Here is a 7,029-nt window from a genome sequence, read left to right as displayed (position 1 = left end):
TTTTGCAGTATGGCCTCTATTTTTATTTGGTAATTAAAATGAAATGAACTCCTGTAACTTCCGTGGTGTGTAACAAAATCCAAAAACAAACACACAAACCAAGCTCAGGAACAACCCCTGGCTGCCGTTAGCGAAGGTGGTGCATTTTTACAAGGCTGTATTGTTATCATTTTTACTCATTCTATAAAGATGTCGACTACATTTCATTTGATAATAACCAGGATTTGAAGCTGTGAAGCAATATTTGTGTGTGGTTTGTTTATGCAGAGGTCTGTGGGGGCAAATGCGTGTCTGAGTGTCACATTCGCAAAACCCTCTATGGAATGTGAATATGAGGTTTAGCACGAAAACAGCATTCTTCTTCTAATGTACAGTTTTGCTATTTAAAACATGATTTCTAAGCCTTTTACAAAGCAAATCCCTATTTTACTGGCAAGATTGCAGCTCTCAAGCTAGCTTTAATTAAGTTCTTTTGTGGGAGAAAAAATGCATGTCTTTCTATATTTACATCGTATTTATCTGGAAATGTTGTGATGCAGGTTCCAGTTTCTTTCTGCATGTGAACTTTATCAGATAAAAAGTATGGAGGGCAGTGAAGACTTTAATTTAATAAACAGTGTCTGAAAGAGAGTTGGGAAGTTTTTTTTTTTTTTATCCCTGCATTCGTTTGACTCAATCTTTAATGGGTACGAGCAACATCTGGTAGTTTAGGGAAAGTTCTTATTTGAAGAAAAGGGATTATCGCCAGGAAATAGGCACAAAAGAACAAGTTTTAGTAAATTCAGACTCCATACAGCCGGTTTTTTTCTGACATACTTTCCCAAAGAGTCTAGAGGACCAGATCACTTACCTTTCTGATCGGGGACTTGTGCATTTCGTTCCCAGAGTAAAATCAAGCCACATCAAACTACACGAATCCTCCTTATTAACTGTACTTGTATTCACTTCTGCCAGGCTGTTTTGCTAAGTGTGCTTGAATCGGTTCTATTTTGTTGGGGGGGGGCGGACTGGAAAGAGGGGGGAAACGCAGTATAGTTAAAGTCGGTAAGTGTAATACTTCCAGGACAGTTATTCAAACACTTATATGGCGCATTGTTTGTTAGTGCGCACATAGTGTTATGATCTTCAGCTTTTTTAACAGAAGAAAAGTAGAAGCAATTCTGTAAACAACTGGGAACATATTGACCACTGCAACTTTTTCAACCTTCCTCGCCAGACAGAAAAGGGGCAGCAGCCTTCCCAACAGCTATACGTTATTTCATCTGCCAGCCACCCTTCCTCGGAAGCTTGACGCAAGGTTTGAAAGTGCCCCGTGCTAGGTGCAGAGCTATCTCTAAAAACATTGTCTTGGATTAAATGGCTCTGAGCATACAGATCCCCAAGAGCAGTTTGGGATCAAGCAGCGCAATTTTGCCTAAAGGATGCAATGATGCAGTAATAACCCGCCCTCACCACTTCTCTATGTACAGCAGAGTACCGCAGCAGTGACACTCTGCAAATAGTTGCTTCGCTCAGTGTTGGTAACAATCGGGAGAAGCCCTTAAAACGAGTGCCAGGGCCACAATGAAAGAATTTCACCCTTTGAGGGGAGTTTGTGGGGGCGAATATTATATATCTCGTGTTCGTAAATCAAAGAGGAGATTTTGCGAGGCGCAGTCCCATATACCTTTAACTACAGTGATTACTAAATTAATAGCAGGCACTAAGACAGATGTCAAAACGTCTTGAAAATGTTTATCTGTGAATAATTGAGAAGGTGGTAGGACGTATTATCTGATCGTATAATGAAATATGTATGAGGAACAGCTGTTCGCAATAGTCACCTCCCGTTGTTTCATTAGTTTAGAGTCCTCCTCATTTAAACAAGCGCTTTAATGAAGTTGGTCATTTACTTATGTCCACTTTTGTTCATCATCAGAGATTGATGATGTTCGTGGCCCCACGAAAATACACAGGAAGGAGAAACATGCTTTCCACTGACTCATCTCTATCTTTCTTCTGCCTGGATAGGAGTTCTGGGGCATTTGACTCCTGCACTTGCCACTAGATTATTTGGTCCTAGAGACAGACGCACATATTGGATTAGTGCGTGTGTGTATCTATATATTCGAATCCAATACGAATCCATATGGCTCCCCTATTTCTGCCTGGCAAGATCCAGCTGTCCAGGATTCCCTGAGAGGACGGATCTGAGATGCTCACCTAAGAACCACCAGCTAATAGTCATTTATTAAGATTTCAGGCTGAACAGCAGCGGACTCCTAAACTGCTTATTGTTGACATAAACTTCCAGACGTTAAGCGTATGCCTTTGCACATCATTGTTAATGTGTAGTACCAGATGTTGCTTTGCAACCTATTGTCTGGAGACACTGTTTAGTTCAGGTTAAAATATCTTTACTCAAACTGCTCAGTTGGCTATTGTGTGAGCATTAGTGAAGTGTCATGAAAAGGTAATGGGAAGTACTGGGAGGTTAGCTCTCTGAGTGTGTCCAGGAGGTCCTTGGTTCATGGTGGGGTTACAATGACTATTGACAGCTTTTGTTTTCTCTCTTCAGAGAACCCTTTTCCTTCCTCTAAAAGGATGTGCCCCGTTTTCTTTCCCTTAGTAGCTTTCTCCACCTATGTCATTAGACGGACCAATGTTTGTTTTTCTAGTTTCCCTAAATCGCCCCAAAGAGGAAAACAAATCGCTTTGTTGCGTCACCACCACCCGCAAGGCCCAGGGCTGGCTGGGGGGTGGGGGTGGGGTGTGTGTGCTAATTTTGGTCAGGGATTGTTTGCCGAGGAAGGGGGGAAACTAGGCTCTCAAGTTCATCTCAAACTGGCTGAGCCCGATCTCCGGAGAGAAAATACACCCTGCCTCCAAAAGTTCACGGCCAAACCACCCCAGCCCTTGCCTCACCTCTCTGACCTCTTCAGCATCTTCTCTGTCTTTAGGCTTTCCCCCGCCTGCTTAGCCTCCCTAATGGCAGACAGGGCAGATGGGAATGAGCGGAGTGGCACAGCTCCCCGGGACGAGCAGTAACAGTTAGCTCCAAACAGAAAGGCGAGATATTTGCTAACAAACTCCGATCGTGCTAGTCTCCTGACCATAACCTGTTCGTTTTTTTTCCTTTCTTTGCTTGTACCCCCTAGCCTTGCCAGCTGCAGCCGCGGAGGTATGTGAAGACTTATGCTCCGGGGTGGGGGGAGCTATAGACATAAATCGGATTGTTCCCCCCAATACTTCTGGTACGTTGTTGTTCTACATCTATATGGAGATAACTATTTATACACGAGAGCGTGCAATTAGTTACAAAGACTTTAATACTTCGGATTTGTTTCACTAAATTGAGGGCATAATACAGTGACTGAGCCGCAGTTTGTCGGGCTGGGATCTGGGTGTTGGTGGGGAAGGCTTGTCAATGACCTTTAGAATAGCCAAAGTTATCTAATATTTCGACTTCTCTTTTACACTCTTTCATTCCAGCTGGTGTTTCTCCCACTCTCACGCGAGACAAAATAAATCGGAGTCAGTTTCACGGTCCCTGAGATTCTGAGTTCATTTACTCCAGATTTACACAGGTGTAGCCTTATTGACTTCAGTGATATCGCAGTATCACTGCGAGTAGACTCAGGCCAATAGCTCCGGGACTAGTTGCGTTGAACACTATAGAACGCTATTTTCTGCCACTGGAGCGCAACGCCACATCATCGGAGCATATTTCCTCATCAGCTAGATAATTCCCCAGCAGTGGAGACTGTGAGAGCATCTTTCAGCGGTAGCAGATTTATACATCAAGAGAAACCATGTTTCCCCTTCCCTCTCTGAAGTTTGCAAAGCCACTACAGGATGCAGTTAACTATGCATCCCCGTAAATGCCCAAGTGATAAAAAAGCCACATTTTGTTTTTCAGCATTGAGAGTGCAGCTTTTGCAAACCAATGCATTATATAAAGTAGATTTGTGTTATTACTCGCATTTTTTCCTTGCGCATAATCCCTTATGCCTTTTATTATAATCCTACACATTACAGTTAATCTGTAATGATACTGCTTCAGAGGGACCTGTTGCACACAGTGATGGTAATTTGTAACCTTGGTAACAGTTTTAAATAAAGATTATAACAATGATGTCAACTGTATTTATTCACCATACTGTAGGAGGGGTCTAAGGATTACTACTATCGAGGACGGAGTTTAAGAAGCAGTCGAGAGATTCTATGTTATTATAATTTGATGTATCACTTTTTAGTTTGTCTTGAGAAAACACAATCATTGTTCTAAATAGTGAAAAGATTTGCAAACTGCTGAGAACTCTGTAAACTTTAATTTTCTGAATGAGAGGTGTATTATTATGAATTAGGTTTATCAGGGGCCAAGTACCCTTAGGTAGAACATTTTACTCTACCAGAGAAATATCCCAGAATAAGTACTACTTAGAGACCCTGATGAATAATGCTAACACCGAATCTACCATTAGCTTTCTGCATGAGCTTTCTCCCCTATTAAAGCTAACAATAAATTGCTCACTAGCTGAAAGCAAAATTAAATGTAATTGCTTTTATTTATCTATTGCTTTTATATCATTAAAATATTTTTAGTTACATTTTATAAAATAGCATCCACTTTGATTATTACCTGCCATGTCTGTTGATCCACTTCCTGTATATGCAGTACCACAACATTAACAATTAAGAAAAAAGCATATTTTATATATTGTATCTGTCAAGATATATTACAATTCCCATTAACAAAAATACATTATTCTTGTTGAAGAAGCTATGAAGCATATCTTTCATGAACACTTTATTAGTAATCATAGTTGTCAAAAATTAGATATGCACAGATTGCAGATGCAAAGGAAATATTAGATGCAAAATGAAATATACCGTAGAATTGAGGCATAACTATTTTTCCTCTTTAAAATAAAAATTTTACAGAGTGAAAAACTGAGCTATTAAGCTTACTTAAAAGATGGCTTTGTTGGTTTAATTATACTGTAGTTATTTTATAAATATGTTTCAAAGGAAGCTTGCCATATTGAATGTCAATGAGGCCTTAAAGAAAAGACTTACAAAAGCTAATGCATACCAAATACCAAATTTTAGTCATTAGCATTCCTATTTATTACAAACTAAAGGAACCTATTAACAGACAAGAATTTCTGTTTAGCTAGCATTACAATGTTTGGCCATTAAAATAAAAAAGGGCAAAGTATGATTTTTTCCATTTAGAACTATATGTTCCTTTTTACCTAGAAGGACACATGTACCAAAAAAAAATCTTTAGAGTGGAAACTATGATTCTTCATTATTGTGGGTCAATATGGAGCCAAATCCTGCAGTCCTTATCTAGGGAAAACTTCCATGTCTCAAAATGGAGATGATTTTGACTGAGTAAGAACTGCAGATTTTTGGCCCATATGTTAACAGTGAAGTTTTAATGATCTTCACTTAAAATATAACATAGCTTTGTAAATCAAGTTTTGACTATGGAAGGCCTGCAGGATCAAGCCCTTGGGATTTAGGGCCTTAAAGTCAGTGGGAATCTTTCTGGTGACTTCAGTAGACATTGGATCAGGTCCATAATATGCATAGTGGCCTACCTGCTTAGGGTAGGAGAAATAGGAACTGGAACATGAATTAGCTGATGCAGGCTTCTAACCAGCATTTTCTTTTCTGTGCCTTTCACAAAACAAGCATATTTATTAAAAGTGTTTGTCTGTTCTGGGAACTGCTTCAATAAATTTTCAGTCTGGCAATTAATATTTCTTCAAACCTTTGAAGAATCTCTACTATTTCCTCTGTTGCTGAACATCCAAAAGATGAATGTGTATAATGTGCTGCTTCTTAAAAAAAGTTATGCACAAAGAGGGAGACATTTTGTGCACAAAAGAGGTAAGTTTTATTGTGTTTTTACTGAACACCTGCTTTTCATGTTGACCATTCCTGTTATAAAAAATCTCTTTAGATAAAGCATCTGGAGATGCCAGATGATAAAGCAACAAATTAATATCCACTTTTTTCTTTTGTTGCCATGTATATTTGCAATGTCCTTCTGTCTTATTATAATTGGTTAAGATTGTGGTATCGATTTTAATTTGATAGCGAAATTCTGAACAAAAGCAGAGAAGTTTCACAATTGCTACTGAATGACAACATTATTGATGTTGTCTAATGTCTATTTTGTTTCAGAAACAACTTCTGTTCCCATAAGAAACTGTTAAAAAAAAAAAAAAAGTAGGGAGTCATAGCCCCCAATCCAGTAAAGTTCACAAAGTGATGCCTGAATTGCAAAATTTGCTTTTCTACTTTTCATTGGTCATTTATAAATCTAACTTTTAAAGTCAATTTAGTTTAAGACAAGGTTTAATTTGACTAATAAACCTCACCCTTTGATTTTGCAAGAACAGGGTGAAGAAATTTGCAATGAGTCTTGTTTTCCATGAAACAAAATCACTGTATAACACAAAGAATGAAGGTTTCTCCCTCAATCCATCTGCAAGATCTGTAAGTATAACCAATTTCCTTTACACAAATTTGACTCCTAAATTCTTATGATGTCATTATAAAATAGGTTATTTATACATACAGAAGAACATATGGAGAGAAGTTTAAATGAAGTATTTCCATTATCACCTTTGAGAGCCTCAGAATGTCTGAGATACATTCAACAAAGAAGGCCTTGTATGACCCTATGCATGTATGCTATATGTCCCTGCATTTCACTGATGAAAACAGAATTCGCCTTAATTTCTGTGGGCAGGGATGTTTTGGGGCTGATCTCAAAATGATCTAGTCTGCTCATGACTGTGCTAAAATAACTTGAAACGAAGGAGAATTTTAGGAGGAAAACAATGTTGAAAAATTCATTATAAAAGCAATCAGACTTTTTGAAATTTTAAGAACTCATATCTCCATGGAGGTATTTTCTGAGTCAAAGATCTTCACTTCCATTTATTATCATGAAAGGTAGAGGTTCAAGAAGCTACAGACAATCCAAATTAATAATAAATCTGAAGGAATCTTGATGTCTTCTCTCAAGAA

This window comes from Terrapene carolina, unplaced genomic scaffold (genome assembly GCF_002925995.2).
Source record: "Terrapene carolina triunguis isolate 2854851 unplaced genomic scaffold, T_m_triunguis-2.0 Scaffold120, whole genome shotgun sequence".
NCBI lineage: Eukaryota > Metazoa > Chordata > Testudines > Emydidae > Terrapene > Terrapene triunguis.
The sequence above is the reverse complement of the archived record's forward strand: the minus strand, read 5'-3'. Positions refer to the sequence as shown.